This window comes from Dreissena polymorpha, chromosome 3 (genome assembly GCF_020536995.1).
Source record: "Dreissena polymorpha isolate Duluth1 chromosome 3, UMN_Dpol_1.0, whole genome shotgun sequence".
Classification (NCBI taxonomy): domain Eukaryota; kingdom Metazoa; phylum Mollusca; class Bivalvia; order Myida; family Dreissenidae; genus Dreissena; species Dreissena polymorpha.
In genome coordinates this window covers 30539502-30558467 of record NC_068357.1, presented here as the reverse complement: position 1 = coordinate 30558467, position 18966 = coordinate 30539502, and the positions used below count along the sequence as shown (strand labels likewise).

Below are 18966 nucleotides of genomic sequence, written 5' to 3'. Positions count from 1 at the left end.
TTTTTCCTTTCCTTCTCATATAATTGCATTTGCACATGCAGCTTCACTCTACAATTGAGAGCTGTTAAATCAGGCTCTGGCATCCCTATTAATAAATGTTCTTAGATATAAACATATCTCTCTTATGATTAGATCTTGTTGTTTGGCGTTTAGTATAAACTTTAAACATACACATAAAAATGGTACTTGACTATGCATGTAAACATATTGTGGCAATGTTCAACCACTTTGTGATCTGGAAAACCCTCAAATATTATTATATTGTTACACAAACATAATACACATCTGTGTATTCCTTTTTCTATAATTAATATATTAAATAGTCCTATTTGGATTCAAATTTTTAAACCACAGATCACAAAGTCTAAAGACTCCAACAAACCCATTGCAGTATATACTGAACAATGGGTCTGGTAATGATGCTGCCACATACAACAGTATGTGTGTTTTCACCATCTTTACTTATAAAAATTGGGCTATTCTTTCTCTCTCTCCTCCTTAAAAAACAATACAAAGAATAACATACAATAACAACATCATATGAATGATATAAATTAATAATAAGTACAGTAATGTAACAAAAACATAGTAATCTTTTTTGTATTAACTCAATCTTGTTCTTTCATTTATATTTTTGCATATCAGCCATCATTGTTTACTTTTTCTTAAAAGTACAAAGTCAGCCGTGGGAAAATCTATTTTAAAACGGATTGACCTACTGGCAATCCTTAATAAGAAATTTCGGCCAATCAGCGCCATCGTTATATAAGCGCATCAACCAATTAAAACGCCGCTTTTTAACCGCGGTAGGCCTATTCACTGTATAGCACTGCGTCTTTTTAACGCTTCATATAAAGGTTATATATTTTTAAACCAATAGATTTTTATTAAGGCACCGCACCAACACTGCAAAGTTTTATATTTATACCAATGGTACAGCCCAGTAAAATCGGGCTGTCCATTTTATGGCCGTTTTCGGCTTTTTATGCAGAGTTCTATGTTAAGCAGTGTGCTCGGGCAATGGTTTTTAACCGAAGTCCCGAGGGTAAATAACCCCAATAGTCAGTCAAACACTTTGAGCGCCAGATTTGTTTTTTGACGTCCTGATTTTTTTTCTGGAAAACACCATGGCAGACGAAATCAAGTTAAACAATTAGTAAGGAATGATTCATGTGTATGCAATTTACATCAATATATTGTTGATAACACCATTAAAGGGACTGTCCAATGGATTATGGTCTGAACAAAATATAAAATTATTGTTTTAGATATTAAAAACGATTAGATCTATCGCCTTTGATTTAAGGATATAAAAACTCAAAGCAGACTAAAGGAAGTATAACACAAACCAACACATAAGCCCAAGCGGATGGGAATTCCATATTATATTTCAAAAACGCCGCTCGACGTTTTTGACCTAAAAATAAATGTAGCTGAAAATCAGCTGGCAAGTCACGTGGTACATGGTACTGTCATTTATTTTTGGCATAGAAATTACATTATTTCTAAAGAAAGAGATTTAGCTTGTTGAGCAAATAATTGATTTTCATTGAATATTTTTGATAAACCAATAAAATATACTTCATATTTAAATCAATATTTTTATTGGAAAATCACTTTTCACAAATACGAATATGCGGTCGAAAAGAATTCAAGATGGTTCGGACAAAAACAAGTGCTAGCGCTAAGACTAAAAAAAAACAAGAGATGCAAGGTACAGGCGTAATAAAAGGGAAAGGATAATAGACATTGGTATTCAGTGTGATCGATGGAGAAGAGTTAAAGAAGCTACTGGGATTGAAAAGGACGAGAAAATGATGAAATTATTGATCGATGCGTAAGTCTTCTTCATTTTCAGTTTGTGTTTCATAGCTACTTTTCTATAAATTCCCTTAATATTTTGCTATATAATGAACACGATTTGACTTACACACACACAAACCCTTATAAGTATAAAAGATGTGTTTTAGAAATGTACAATGCTTTTAAATTTCAGAACTACTTCTGAACTAGAGAGCTTCAACAATCATCTTTTGATACGCTCCAAACCAAAGCGAAATGCTTTCAGGTAAATAAAAAGTTAAATGTTTAAAAAATACACTTGTTAAAGTGTTTCTTTTTTTATGAACACATGCTCATTCATTGAACAAAGGAATTTATGCTCTTTCTTTTTGAGAATTAACATTTTAATAGTGTAAAAATGATGTACCCTTTGTGACAAGTCTCGTAATAAACTGCCTGAATGACTAAAATATGAATATATTTTTAGCTCGGCTGTTTTCGGAGAAAACCCGAGGTATTGTCATAGCCAGCTCTTCGTTGTTGTGTCGTCAGCCAGCTGCTCGTTGTCGTGTTGTCCGCCGGCGTCGTGCTAAAACTTTTACATTTTGCTCTACAATCAAAGTGATTCCACCTACAACTTTGAAACTTCAAATGTGGATTCACCTTGATGAGTTCTACAAGCCACACCCATTTTTCGGTCACAAGGTCAAAGGTCAATGTCCCTGTGACCTCTAAAAAAAATTATGACAAGCTTTCGAAGCCTAGCGTGGCACCCGTAACGCGGTGCTCTTGTTTCATCATGTGATAGTAAAATTATTTATGAACAGGATTTTTGTATTTTTGTTCACAGGATGTTTAAACAACTAGTAGTTAATCAAGAAATGAATTCTGATTATGAATATGTCAAGTCATTGGTGTTGAATTAGTTCATATCTAGTGTAACATCATCAAAGTCCTAAAGGCAGATTTTCACATGATGAGTTGCATGATATTTTCTGAGTTTCATTTCTAAAATTATTTTTTTCAGCTGTGCAGGTGTCAGTTAGCAGCAATAGATTATTCAAAACACTTGAATCATCCTGTTTTGTTGGACAAAGAAGGAAATGAGAGGTATTATATTATTGTTTTCGCCCTGTATGTTGGTTTGTGTGTTTGTTTGCGTCAAACTTTAACATTTTGCCATAACTTTTGCAATATTGAAGATAGTAACTTCATATTTGGCATGCATGTGTATCTCATGGAGCTGCACATTTTGAGTGGTGAAAGGTCAAGATAATCCTTCAAGGTCAAGGTAAAAAAAAACAAATTCAAGAGAAGTAATAAGCTTTAAAGGGGCCTTTTCACAGATTTTGGCATTTTTTTAACTTATTCATTAAATGCTATATATTGATAAATGTAAACATTGGATCATAAAAGCTCCAGTAAAAAATCAAGAAAAAAATTAAAAAAGGGAAAAGAACATTGCCCGGAGCAGGTTTCGAACCAGTGACCCCTGGAGTCCTGCCAGAGTCCTGAAGTAAAAACGCTTTAGCCTACTGAGCTATTCCGCCGAGTACACATTCGTGACGAATTTTATACCTTATATAAGCAATCTTCGTAGTTTCACAAAATTTAACGACAAAAACAGAACTCTCCAAATTATTCAATCGTTTCGCGTTGCAACGCTTTATAATTTTTAGGTTTTAAAATCGTCAAAAGATGCATATAATGTCTATATTAGAGCATGGTTAATGTTCAGTATTACTGTTTCCTCACAAATATCATAACTAAAACGAAAACTTACGGATCTGAAACAACTTTTTTCAATTTTGTCAATTTACCAAAGCGTGAAAAGATCCCTTTAAAGAGTTCATCTGAACCTACCAAATGATAAAAAAAAAAAATCAAAGTGGCGCAGTAGGGGAGATAGTGTTTCTGACTGACTGACTATTGGGGTTATTTACCCTCGGGACTTCGGTTAAAAACCATTGCCCGAGCACACTGCTTAACATAGAACTCTGCATAAAAAGCCGAAAACGGCCATAAAATGGACAGCCCGATTTTACTGGGCTGTACCATTGATATAAATATAAAACTTTGCAGTGTTGGTGCGGTGCCTTAATAAAAATCTATTGGTTTAAAAATATATAACCTTTATATGAAGCGTTAAAAAGACGCAGTGCTATACAGTGAATAGGCCTAACGCGGTTAAAAAAGCGGCGTTTTAATTGGTTGATGCGTTTATACAACGATGGCGCTGATTGGCCGAAATTTCTTATTAAGGATTGCCAGTAGGTCAATCCGTTTTTAAAATAGATTTTCCCACGGCTGACTTTGTACTTTTAAGAAAAAGTAAACAATAATGGTTTATATGCAAAAATATAAATGAAAGAAAAAGAATGAGTTAATCCAAAAGAACATGGAGTTGTTTTTTAGTATACTGTACTTATTATTAATTTATATCATTCATATGATGTTGTTATTGTATGTTATTCTTTGCATTGTTTTTTAAGGAGGAGAGAGAGAAAGAATAGCCCAATTTTTATAAGTAAAGATGGTGAAAACACACATACTGTTGTATGTGGCAGCATCATTACCAGACCCACTGTTCAGTATATACTGCAATGGGTTTGTTGGAGTCTTTAGACTTTGTGATCTGTGGTTTAAAAATTGAATCCAAATAGGACTATTTTAATATATTAATTATAGAAAAAGGAATACACAGATGTGTAATATGTTTGTGTAACAAAATAATAATATTTGAGGGTTTTCAAGATCACAAAGTGGTTGAACATTGCCACAATATGTTTACATGCATAGTCAAGTACCATTTTTATGTGTATGTTTAAAGTTTAAGCTAAGCGCCAAACAACAAGATCTAATCATAAGAGAGATATGTTTATATCTAAGAACATTTATTAATAGAGATGACAGAGCCTGATTTAACAGCTCTCAAATGTAGAGTGAAGTTGCATGTGCAAATGCAATTATATGAGAAGGAAAGGAAAAAAAGAAAAAAAGACAGTATATGATATCACATAGAGTGTGTAACTCTCAATTATATATTAATATTGCAATTGAGTATTGAGTTGATAAAAAATTAATGAGTACAAGTTTATGTATGTGGCTCAATGTTGAACACTTGCAGACAGGGAATATAGCCGTAATGCTCCAACATAAGACCCTGTCTGTATGGAACTTAAGGAGGATTGGGCTATGGGAAAGAGAGATCCCCCCAGAGCGGCATTAAAACAATATTTAAAAGTGGGTTTAGTAATAAACCCTTATATGTTAAGGGCAATAACTTACGTGTCTCCAAACGGTCACCTTCATAGGGCCACATAAAAATTAAGGGTAAGACAATGTACTTTACAGTTAAAAATAAGACAGACAGCTAAATTTGTACAAGATGTACATTATTTACAATATGTACAGGACTATATGCATATATATATTTAAAATACATGTTGCCACCCTGGAGGGTTGAAAGAAGGAGAGATTTTATGGAAGTGTAGGCCGATGTGGGTGGGGGAAAAGAAGAGCCAGCAGGGGTGGTGTCACTCAGTTGTACTAAGGTAATTGTGATGATGAAGTCTACACTGGTTGTTTCCCCTGGACCAGAGGGAGTGCACGGTAAATGAAAAATAGTTTGTATACTATTGAAGGAAAATTGATAATGGTAAGATGTAAAATGGTAAAAAGACCAAATATTACCTAGATACGTTAAGATAAACCCTAAAAGCTCTAATCTATCCAATAGTATTAGTATACTGATGATAACATTGGAGGAAATAATACTAAAGTACCTTATATGGTATCCAAAATGACAATTAGACAGTAAAACCGAGGCAATTTGCTATATAAAATAGCAATTTAATATAAAAATTAGGATATTTGCTATTAAAGTAGCAATTTTAACATGAGTTAATGCAATAATAATAAAATTAAGGCAATTTGCTATATAAAATAGCAGTTTTCACAAAAATAAGGAAATTGCTACACAAGATAGCAGTTATAATAATCCTTAATGTACTCCAAGGTACAAGATTAGTACTTTCAACAAGGTCGACAATACTTTGTCCTAGATAGGGCTAAATAGGTGTTTATAATGGTATAAGGCCCTGCACCGTGCACTCCAGTCCGACATGGTTCTTCGAGTTTGAAGGGGAAAGGGTGGGGTGTCAAAGAGGAAGGGAGGGGGTGCAATGCAGCCAACAATCCCAGGTTACTGGACAGCCTCGTCCTTTCTTGTAGTAAGAAATGCCATAAAATATGATTATATTAAAAAACTGAAAAATGTAAATGGTGGACTAACGGTGTTTCTGACAAACACATTTCCTGTTTTTATTAAATTTTGAATTGTAAGGATCAATTTACAGATTTATGATTACTTATTGAAAGTTTTTATTATTAATAATTAAGTTGAATTTACAAACATGATGTATTTAAGCTCAAATTTGACACATTCATGTGATATGAATAATAAGTATACATTTTGCAAACAATGCTCCTGTCATAAAAGAACTACTGCAGCAAAGTATGCACTGAATCAGTAAATTTATATTATGGCATATATATTGTCTATAGATCTTTATTCTTTTGTTTTGTTTTAGCAATTGTCATTTCATTTTTTCAAACATCATGTCAGTTATAAAACAATCTTTCAGGAGAAAAAAGGTGTACTCGAAAGCTGCTTGTAATTGGAGCACAAGGCCTGTGAAAAAAACATACATAACCGGTTTGATCACTGAAGTTATAAATGAATTCACCATAGGCAAGAAAAGAATAAGTGGCAAATGTGAACAGCTGCCTGAAGACTCCAAAAGAATTAGGTCAACTATAGCCCCCGTCACCCCTCCACCTACATCAATACTTGGAGATCAGCATGTCTCTAGATTGAGAAAAGCGAAAACATGAATTGTTGCCCAAGACGTGTTTGATATTCATTTGAAGTTGACGCAGAAGTTATCTTTGTTAGATAACTATTAAGTTTCACATCTTTAGTGTAAATATAATTTTAGAAGTGTTTTTAAAATGTACAATCTTACATTCTGTTATAAATAATGAATGCTCTTGGTTGTACAATGCAATTACATTTTTTAGGAAGTTTTAATATTGAATTTAGCATAAAATATTTTTTTTATGTTATATTTTGTGCGTTTTTTATCAATACATTTTTATGCTCCCCCAAAATTTATTTTGGGGGGAGCATATAGTTGCCGCTTCGTCTGTCCGTCCGTGTGTCCGTCTGTGCACAATTTCTCAGAAAGTAATGACCGGAATTCAATAAAAAAACTTTATGGGAAGCTTCACTACCAAGAGGAGATGTGCATATTATCAGCCGGTTCTCTTCAGATGATTTTTCACAGAGTTATGGCCCTTTGAAATTTTCCATTGTACATATAGTGCAATTCTTGTCCGGGCTATTTCTCAGCAACTAATGACTGGAATTCTATGAAACTTTATGGGAAGCTTCACTACCAAGAGGAGATGTGCATATTATCAGCCGGTTCTCATCGGATGATTTTTCACAGAGTTATGGCCCTTTGAAATTTTCCATTGCACATATAGTGCAATGCTTGTCCGAGCTATTTCTCAGCAACTTATTACAGTAATTCAATGAAACTTGATGGGAAGCTTCACTACCAACAGGAGATGTGCATATTATCAGCCGGTTCTGGTCGGATGATTTTTCACAGAGTTATGGCCCTTTGAAATTTTCTGTAAACTGTACATATAGTGCAATTCTTGTCCAGGCTATTTCTCCCCAACTACTGACCGGAATTCAATGAAGCTTTAATCCATCCATCGTATAATTTTGTCCACAGTTATGCCCCTTAAGACGTTTCCTTTTATCTGAATATATAGTACAATATTGTGACAAAAAAACACTTTTGGGGAGCATCACCAGTCTACACCGGTTTCTTGTTACACATGTAAAAAACACAATTTTTCTTACAAAATGTTTAGTTTTTTGTTTGATTATCGATATGTGTTTTTCATTGCCTTCTTTATTACCTGTATTTAATAAACCATTGTAGTTAATGTCTCTAAGCCTCTTATAATTGACCTCGAGAGTAGTTTCCTCTTTAATTATCGATACTATGAATGTGATAGTGTATCCAGATATGCCTCAGTGTTCTATTTACACATCAACATTTAATACTTTTTAATGGCCATACTCATTTGAAATGCAAATCACCTAAATAATTAAATGCCAGCATCATACACTCGAACCAACTTCAATGAGTTCTCAACTCCTGTCACATTTCTATGTGCATGTATTGAGTTCGATCCATTTTCTGACACCAGATGAATATAATACAAAATTTGTAAAAAAAAATCAAACTTCAATGCATGGATCAAGTTCATATCACACTGAATAAAATACCTCAATTGTATATCAATTTAATAGATAGGAATAAATCGGCTGAGCTAAAATGTAGACGGTCTGCACAGGTTACTACATAAAGAAAGCACACAATATACAAAACATGGTTGAACAATAATAAGATACTATTTTTTTTAATTTCAACAGCAACTTGTTGCTTTTTTATTGATTTCGAAATGTTTAATCATGCATTAGCGTATGTCATGTTTAAAATGTATTTTAAGAAACCTAATCTAACAAATATCAAGTGTGAAACAAAATGACTCCAAATAAAAATAAACAAGGGCTGTTTGTAAAACATGCATTCCCCCCATATGGGCTGTCAGTTGTAGTGGCAGCCATTGTGTGAATACGTTTTTTGTCACTGTGACAAACGTTACCATTTTTGAACTCATCCAAAATATCCTTGAGACCAATCTTTATTTTACGGCTGTAGAGTGTTAACAAGGCAAATGTAGACGCCGCACGACGGACAAAAGGCGATCACAAAAGCTCACCATGAGCACATTGTGTTCAGGTGAGCTAAAAAGTGTAAAAATCAAACTATTAAGTTCAAACAAGAAAATAAAATAAGTATACAAGAAATGAATTTTGATTTTCAATTAGTTTATTTACATAGTATTCTTAAGAAATATGTCATTGCTTCTTTTATTTCTTTCATCTTACAATCCAGAGTACTCGTGGCATTTCATTCAAATGACACCAACGTAAGCATACAAATGTAAAAACTGCTGTGCAAGTTTTAATAATAAACTAGCACATTTCACACAAATTGATTTTTCAAAACAAAATGCATAGAACTGAAAAATCCAAATGATTAAGCATAACTCAAATGATTTGCATAAATATAAATGTTTCAAAAAAGGAGCCAGAACAAAAAATAATCAAAACTTAGAAAAGTTCTATGTCTGATAAATGAAAAAGAATAGCAACAAGGGCTGTTTGTAAAACATGCATGCCCCCCATATGGGCTGTCAGTTGTAGTGGCAGCTATTGTGTGAATACGTTTTTTGTCACTGTGACCTTGACCTTTGACATAGTGACCTGAAAATTAATAGGGGTCATCTGTCAGTCATGATCAATGTACCTATGAAGTTTCCTGATCCTAGGCCTAATTATTCTTGAGTTATCATCAGGAAACCATTTTACTATTTCGAGTCACTGTGACCTTGACCTAGTGACCTGAAAATCAAAAGGGGTCATCTGCCAGTCATTATCAATGTAGCTATGAAGTTTCATGATCAAAAGGCGTATGCATTCTTGAGTTATCAGCTGGAACCCATTTTATTGTTTTGAGTCACTGTGACCTTGACCTTGTGACCGGAAAATCTAAAGGGGTCCTCTGCCAGTCGTGATCAATGTACCTATGAAGTTTCAAGATCCTAGGCGTATGCATTCTTGAGTTATCATCCGGAAACCGCTTTACTGTTTCGAGTCACTGACCTTTGACCTAGTGACCTGAAAATCAATAGGGGTTATTTGCCAGTCATGATCAATGTACCTATGAAGTTTCATGATCCTAGGCCTAAGCGTTCTTAAGTTATCATCCCGAAACCATCTGGTGGACGGACCGACATGTGCAAAACTATATACCCCCTCTTCTTCGAAGGGGGGAATAAATATGCAAAATTATTAGAACACTGGGCCTTCACCTGGTACGAAGCCTGTATACTGGCCTTAAGGACTAGGAAACTTCTCCCTTATTAATTTAACACAACATGCTGGGACAGTTATTCTCATGCATTAAGATGGTAAATTGTCTGTATGCAGCATGTCTGAAAGATTTATTGACATCTTCTAGTGTCTCTGCATAAAAGGAAAACACATCTTGTTGATACTGCTGCTGACTGTAGAGGGTCATCCTATCCAGCACCGAAAGAGTCATCTCCTACAAAGAAATTGTAACAGATTTTACAATAAACTTCTTGCAAATGTAACTCCAATCAGCAGTCAGTGAGACAGCACACTAGATTATATGAGCCTTGTTCGGAGAAAACTGGACATAATGCATGTGCGTAAAGTGTCGTCCCAGATTAGCCTGTGCAGTCCACACAGGCTCATCAGGGGCAACACCTTCCGCTTTTATGACATTTTTCGTTAAAATGTCTCTTCTTAGCAAAAATCCCATTTAGGCGGAAAGTGTCATCCCTGATTAGCCTGTACAGACTGCACAGGCTAAGCTGCGACGACACTTTACGCACATGCATTATGCCCAATTTTCTAAGGACGCGACTCATATAAAGGGATGGAAAGGTGTTGATGGTATCAATGCAATGGATCAATGGAGTACAAAATATTGAAATGGTATGCAAACTTAACAATTTTTAAGCAAAAAAAGAGTAATCCTTTCTTTACTCATGTAAAAACATAAATTGCATTGAATAAAATAGCAAGATGACAAACAACTACACAATGTCTTAGAACTTAGCATCTTTGTTGGCATTAGCTGAAATTCATTTTAATAAGCCAATAATGATTCAGTAAATGATTTTCCCACATGACAAAATTGCCTTTATAGCAGGATTAATTTTTAAGATGGGATATTTAATAGGTTTGCATGGTAGAACATTATTGACCCATTTCTTAGTCCTAGTTATAACACAATATGACGCTGCAAAACTTAAGATATTCAGTTACAGAAACTCGTAATACATGAATCTTACTCACAGGTCTGTGACTTGAGCATAATTCTGGGACCATCCCACAGCAAACTCGATCTTCCACTCTCTCGTATTGTGGGCATCTGTGACAAGAGCACCACTTAGTTATTGTTGCTAATGTATCAACTTTCTGGATCTTTCTGGCAGGACGTTTTCCTTAACTCTTCTGTAGACTTGAATCCTGAGTGTAACAAATAAAACATCATGCATTTGATAAAAAACCAAGTAATGCAGAAAATCTAATAAATAATAGCAAAAAGAGTAACCCTAAAATGACAAAATCATGATGTCAATGTCATGACCTAATCACATGAGTTATAGTGCATTTCTTGATTTACTACATGTTATTTGCAACCACAGCCTACATCCACAGATTTCGGACCTAAATATTGTGAAAAAAAAGCAAAAAGTCCTACTATTCTTAGCCAAGGTGACTGTTCAACTCTCAGGCCTTTACAATAATAGTTCTAACTTGTAAATCATAATGGGTTATAGTCAAACCTGCATTTATCAACACAGAGCGGACAAGGGTGATATTATTATTTCTTCTTAGTTCGTCTGGTCACAAATAGATATACATAATTCACTATACCCCTCCGGTTGACCAGGTGGGAGAATTTATCGAATAACTGGCACATAATTAAAATGTGTACACACAAGAGCATTAAAATAAACTTACTGAATCTGTGTCCTGAGAATACAACAACATTCTCTTAGATGGCTGTCTCACGCATTTACTTCTTCTCATCTCTCCCTCTGTTTTGGCCTAAATAAAAAAACATAAATAATACACTGACTTATTTGTGCTCTAGGATCTGGGCACGAATTTACTGTGGAAGAATCCACTGGCTTCTATTAGCAAAATTTAAAAGTTAATGTAAAACGTACATTGCAAAATAAACAACACAAGATTCAAAAGTCAAAACGAGAAAATCATAAAATCAAAATACGTTAAATTGATTCTCATTTTCATGCATTGGAGTCGTCTACTAGTACTATCGTCTAATTTGTAAACCAGCGACATTTAGCGTCGAATTGCAAGGTAAAGACCAACAATCCGCTAACATTCAACGGCAGATAAACTCATCTTGTTGAATTAAATAAAATAAGATCGGAATCTTAATATATTATATTTGATTAAATCAAAAAAACATATTTTCTTACTGGTACGCTCATTGTAGATTTCGAAGGTCATAATACACTAAATAGTTTCCCTATATAATTCAATGTAAAAGCGACAACTTTGAGCGAAAATAAATGCAACATTTTGCACATAGAGACCCCCATAACCATACCTTTTCTTAAAGGCCATTCTAAGCGGAATCGATTTATGCAATAAAAAAGATATGTCATGTACAATGCAAGAAAGAACGTGACACAAATCAAAATCGACTGTTTTTGCAACTTTTTTTTTTCGGCCGTTTCTTAGTGGAATGTAACCTTTTCTAGTGCAATGGTTTACTATAGTCTTCAAGTGTATCATATTTCAGGGATTCAGTAGTGAACACCTATTCATGCCCTACCATTATCTCCGCAAGATAACACCCGAATAATGGTAAAAAGTGTAAAACATGCCTTCCTGTCAACTATGATATTTTTTTAGAGAGTACAGCGATCATTTAGTGTATTGTAACCTCGAAGCCTCCGCCATTTTGTTTGTTGTGTGTGAATCACGTGACACGAAGCGCGAAATACAAATAGAAAGGGATTTCCCAAGGTAGACGCAAAAGTTGTAATACAATTTGGCTGTTGCTCTTTAGTTTTGTAGTTTTTAGCAAAAGGTTGAGTTGGATATGGTTCAAATTAACGAATGTTATTAATTAATATCAAAATAATAGCCTGCTAAATTCAGGAAAATAATCCATTGGACAGTCCCTTTAAGTGAGTGAAACAATAGTTACATGGATTTATCACATCGTCTGTGGAGGTCTCTATAGGCTATAGGAAAACACGCATGTACATGCATACGTTCTGTTGAAACTAAAAGTAGATAATCATTTTCGAACAGAGCTATGTATGCATGAACGTAGCTACTGAGTAAAATATTCTTTAGTTTATCATTTTATATACGTTGGGATGTTCATCTATATATTCTGGTTATACTTGGAAACTGTATTGCCTATTGGTGAATAGGTCATATAGATGGGAGCCAGACAACTCGCCCCAAAGCCAACTCGCCCCAGGACAAGTCGCCCCGAAAATCTGGACAAGTCGCCCCAAATATGTTGGACAACTCGCCCCAATTTTGTTTCTTATATATAGTATTATAGAAATTTTGTTCATATAAAATTTGTTAAGTTTAATGTATTAATATTCGTGATTATTGTTTTTAGGAAATGTAGTTGTATGATGTTTTTTTTTTTCATTTCATATTGTAAAACTTTGTAATTCAATAATTGTTTACTTACCGGATTGCTTTTAGTAATAAATTGTTATTAGCTTTTTTATGATTGTGTTTATTAAAATAAGCCCCATTTAGTTCGTCTTGTTTTGAAAACGTGTGAAATGTTAAACGTTTATTTTGACGGCATGCTTTCATTTTCTGTTCAAAGATTGTTTAATGAGACATTTTGTATGATAGTTTGGTTTAATTAAAGAATAATGGAATGTCTTTGTGTTAGTTATGTTTTGAAAAAGTGTGAATTGACGAAAATTAATTAAGCCGGCATGCTTTCATTGTCTGGTCAAAGATTTATTAATAAGACAAACGGTATGACAGTTTGGCGTGATTAAAGAATAAATAAGGTAACACGCTTAACCAGACAACAATGCTGTTTGCAAAGTAATTATAAGTGTCATGCGAATTTAAAGAACATATTACTGCGAACTTAATAGTACCCCATTATAATACCATTCTAGCTACCGCTACCGTAGATCATATTTCAGTAAATAAGATTACTTCGGAATTATAAAATTTCGTATGCTGTGATTAGAAGATATAGAAATTTATTAACTGTACTGTGATATCCACATAAAATAATGACTTTGCCTGTATTGCTAGGAATTTTACGCGTTTATAAATGCACAGAATACCTAGTGTATAACATTATTTATCGAGCGGACAGATGCATTAATCTGCGCTGGACCGCGCGTTGGGTATATTCTGTTTAGTAACATCTTAATACCATCATTTTTAAACTGATAACGGAATAATAAAAAAAAATCGTTAAGACAGACAGACACACAATTTGATTGTCGAATACAATAAATCTTTTTCTGTATTAAAATGTTCTAATAAAGTATAAATTTCAGATTTGGCACGAATCTTTGTATATTGATAGATCTTCTATTAACCCCGGTAGTGTTTATTACCAATTATTGTCAATTAGTGTAAATTATAACATCAATCAATATGTGTCATAAATAGGGCGTACCCTAGATACAAACATGAGCCGATGTTGTCTACAACAATAACGATTGCCACACTTTACCTTTAATTGGTAATTACAGACGTGTTAATCAATAAGTGTTTTCTATCAATTACTGTAATAGATAACATCAAACAGTAGGTGTCATACATATGGTGTACCCGAGATGTAAACATACAAGTCAGAAACGCGAGTCTTACACCCATATTGGCATTTTAAAATATACTTTTGACTGCTTAACTCTAATAACATGTATAACATATAAATAAAAATGTGTCATTTAAAGATACGTTTACACATGTGTATAATTGTTATAAAATATTCATCCCATATTGTCGTTGAATGTTCATACTATGATTTTGTTATTAAATCATAGGTATATCCCTGGCAGAATACAAAGCAGCAACAAGAGGCGAAAGAGAAATTCACTTTCTATGTGCAGAATATTGCAGAAGCATTCCCACTATTCATAGTGTGCCTGAGCGTGTTTGGTCGGAGTGTCCGAACAAATAATGACTGTGAAGGGTGGCACTTGAAACTAAATCAGCACGCCAAGAAAGCCAATTTGCCTTTCTACCTACTACTGACCCTTCTTTCTGAAGAGGCTTCCCTTCTCCCAACACAGGTGAAGATGGTATCAGAAGGAAAGCTATCCAGGCGACAACGAAGGAAGAACACGTCTCTCCAGGGAAAAATCTTCAAGCTGTGGGAAGCGTACGAGAGCGGAGAATTGTCAGTCAACGGCCTAATGAGGAAATGCAGTGGCATTTATGGACCAAATGCATGAACGTTGCTCATTTGATGTCTTTCTGATTGTTGGAAATGTTTCAACCCTTGTTTTTGAAAAGCTTGTTTGTGTGTGAAAGTTACTGTGTGTTTGTAATGTTTTACCATTATTATATTTTTTAAATGTTTGATAATATTCATCATTTACGGACCAAATGCCTGCCTGAAAGTTGCTAGATTGAATTGAAATAAATTATTGCTCATTTGTTGTTTTTTTTTCCTTCTGATTGTTAGAAATGTTTCAACCATTGTGTTTAAAAGCTTGTTTTTGTGTGAAAGTTTGTGTTTAATTATTACGGATGTTTGAAATGTTTGATAATATTCATCATGGCTCATTACAACCTGTGTTTGTAATGTTTTAAAAGTATTAAAGATGTTGGAAATGTTTGATAATATTTTGTGAAAGTTTGTGTAAATTATTACGGATGTTTGAAATGTTTGATATTATTCATCAAGGCTCATTACAAACTGTGTTTTAAAATTATTTTTAAAATGAGTTAATAAATGGAAATGTTTGATAATATTTTGAATTGTCTTTTCATTCATAAATCTGTGTTATTTATTTCATTTAATATGCTAAAATTGATGCTTTGTATGTTTTCAATAAAAACAAATGTTAGTATCGTGAGTCTGTAATTGTTATAAATTATGAATAAAATTATGAATATAACACATTTCTATTTTTATTTTTTCCCCATGTATTATTCGTTTTGTGTATTCAGCATTCCTTTTAAAGTCAAAAATGTTATTTAATACATTTTTTTCACAAAGACAAAATATTTCGTTGCACGCTGTCATTTAATTTGGGGCGAGTTGTCTTTTATTTTGGGCGAGTTGTCTTTTGATTGGGACGAGTTGTCCAATATATTTGGGGCGACTTGTCCAGATTTTCGGGGCGACTTGTCCTGGGGCGAGTTGGCTTTGGGGCGAGTTGTCTGGTAACCATATAGATCTGTGTGTGATCTGAAGGGGGCACCACAATATTTTGGAAGTGATCTGTCGAGGGAACACCCTTCTTTGGAGCGACCTGGACTCAGCGATATAGAGTGGGGGTACATATATATTTTGGAGTCACAGTGGGATGCACTTATATATTTTGGAGTGATCTTAAGTGTTGGTTCTTAATATTCTGGAGTGGGGATGTACTTTGAAGTGATCTGTACAGAGAGCACCTGTATCTCTTTGAATGGGAGGGGGGTACGATATATATCTTTGACTGATCAGGAGTGGGGTACCTATATAGGCTTTAAATATCAAGTGCCTAAGTTCCCGTAAAAATCAAATGTTATATATATTGTGTTTAAGTTCAAAGCTGTCCATGGGCATTGCTAAAATTGGAGCCGGTTTTACTAACCAGTATATCAGGTCATTAGGTCATATAAATAAATTGCTAGATTATTATCTAAATTTTCTTTGGGGGAGTGGCAAATATTTTATATCTCAAGACTAAAAAGTATAAAATGAAGAACTAAAAAATAGTGTGTGATATTTCACAAAGTTAAAACATTGTTTTGAAATTGAGGATGCTCCCATTTTTTACAAAAAACAAAAATAAATATAGTGTGTCTTTCAGTTTGAGAAAATAAATTCTGAGGGGCGGGGGCGGGGGCGGGATCATGAAAAAGTGGGAGGGAAGGGGATGACAATCTAGTAATTTATTTATGGTATTCATTTAAAATTTCAATTGAAAGATAAAAATGAATTCTCATTATAGTTAGAAGATTTTATTTTTACAAAATACTCAAATGACCACAAAAATATCAACATACATGCAATTTTAGGTAGGCAAACAGTACATGAATGATAATTAACAAAAGATTCATGAATGCAAAAATGTTTGTAAATGTTGTAAACTTGCTCTTATGTCTTATCTGAGGCTAAATAAAAATATATTTCCTGGTAACATGCCCAAAAAATTAGGGTAAGAAGGTAGGATTTTTACTTTTAATTTTATTTATTTTTACTTCACAATTGTAAGTTTTTACATTGATAAATGTTTTTATAGCTAATTCTTAAATTTATAAGTTTCAAATATTAGGACCTGAAAACAGTACAAAGATGCTTAATTTTACTATTGGAAGCCATTAAAGTGTTTCAACAAGCAGACAGGTTTTTATTTGAAATTCTATTTCAACACAAAATTGTTGCATACACATGCTATAGTTAGGTTTTTATTATTGGAAAATTCAATAAAAAAGTGCTAGAGGAGGTAAGAAAAATAAGGATTGGCAGGGTAACCTTGATCTCGCATATATTTGTTTAGCCTTAGCATACCGGTCACTATATATGTACTATAGATATAGATGTAGCTTCTTTATTTACAGCTGACTTGAAGTTGAAGGTAAACTGCAAGTGAATTTATATACATATATATTGGTGCTGGGTGTAATATTTAGAGATATTAGACTTAGTAGTGCTTACATAGCTACATTTAGTATTGTGTGTATGCAAATTTACCATTGGTATATATTGGATACATTTCTGGCAGTTGTTATAAATATAAATATACACCTTAATACTTAGACCTGAAGTATTTACTAACAACCTTGTGCACATTATTATATAATTACAGGAGTCTCTCTGTTTTTAATGCCCATGCTTTGATGCCTTAAATATATAAAGTTAAGTGCCTGCATGGGTTCCTGATAATTGCACTATCATCATCCTTATCCAGTTATGTTGTCTTTTCAATGTAGTTTTTGCTGTTGCATTTTTAATAGAATGCCATTTTGCACCAGTGCTTAATTAAATAGGTTGTATATCAATAAAGTAGAATTAAAATATCTTAAGAAATATGTCCAAAACAAAAAAAATGACATGCAAACCCCTGGCATGCAATTTTACTACTGATTGATATAACTATGTACATTTGTTTCTGAATCATTGCGTTACCAATATTATATAGTATCTGTTGTGGCCTCTCAGTATTGTCAACCTTAGATATAAAGACACAATGCTATAATGTTCTTACTGGTCACACCCTAAAGCTTTTCTTATTCTGATTATATAGCTTGTTTTCCTCCAAAGCTGAAGAGCATTTGCATTAAAATGAACAATGATAATTGAAAATGTACATGCGTGCATGCATGATATACATAGCAATAAAGACAACTCATATGTATATACAGCAGGGATTCGCCAAAGTGCTTAAAGCGTAATTTTCCACAGTATCTTAATTCTAATTTGTTATTTTTTGCGCCTTACATTGAAAATCTGCATTTCTAAAATCTTCATTTTAGCCTTATTCTTTATTTAAACAAGCTCATATCAATGAGTAGCCTTTAAATTTTGGCTTAAATGCTAACTAAAGGCCTTCTATATAATAAATACCGGTTTCTTACTTTAAAATTTAAACTAAGACCTGGAAGAATGATGTTTACAGCAAAAATAATTGCGCTTAGAATTTTTTTGGGGAAATCCCTGTTCAGTTCATATCAAAAACATAGTTTAAGCAAGCAGGTCATACATACAATAAATGTGTTCAATTTACAAATGAACCGCGTTAAGCAAAAAGCAGCCTTAAGGTGATTGTGACCAGTTTGGATCCAGATCAGTCTGCGCTTGAATCATGATCCAAACTTTTTGCTTACCATCTTTGTTTTCCAGGCTGATCTGGATCCAAACTGGTCGCAATCGCCTTAAGGCCATATTTTGCACGACACAGCTAAAATACAGTTCAGTGAGGTGTCATGAACATGTTATAATAACATCATTCACTATCACTTTTTAAACTATTTTGGAAAAAATTTCATGAAATAACAACTGACAGTGGGATATTTGATAGGCCTAAAATGTAACAACCAAGACAAGTAACAATTCATGGAAAATCTTACTTCCAATTTTCTAAATAGTACATAAATGAACCGAATCACAGGAAAGGGGACCTTAAAGATGAAACTTGTTCTAGGTTTATACCCCACAGTCATGTGTCACTATATATTTCAACTTGTAATGGTATATAGTATAATACTACAATTTTCTATTGTTATTCCACATTTCC

The 18966-nt window shown here is 33.6% G+C and overlaps 2 long non-coding RNA genes across 2 annotated transcripts; one reads left to right on the top strand and one right to left on the bottom strand.

The window, feature by feature from the left end:
• Window positions 1–1945: 1945 nt before the first annotated feature.
• Window positions 1946–2893, top strand: LOC127873500 (uncharacterized). Its single transcript, XR_008046189.1, has 2 exons — window positions 1946–2068; window positions 2810–2893. It is a non-coding gene; the product is annotated as an uncharacterized LOC127873500 (long non-coding RNA).
• A 6143-nt stretch (window positions 2894–9036) lies between these two features.
• Window positions 9037–12002, bottom strand: LOC127873496 (uncharacterized). Its single transcript, XR_008046184.1, has 4 exons — window positions 11977–12002; window positions 11492–11578; window positions 10820–10993; window positions 9037–10040 (listed from the first exon to the last, which is right to left on the bottom strand). It is a non-coding gene; the product is annotated as an uncharacterized LOC127873496 (long non-coding RNA).
• Window positions 12003–18966: the final 6964 nt, after the last annotated feature.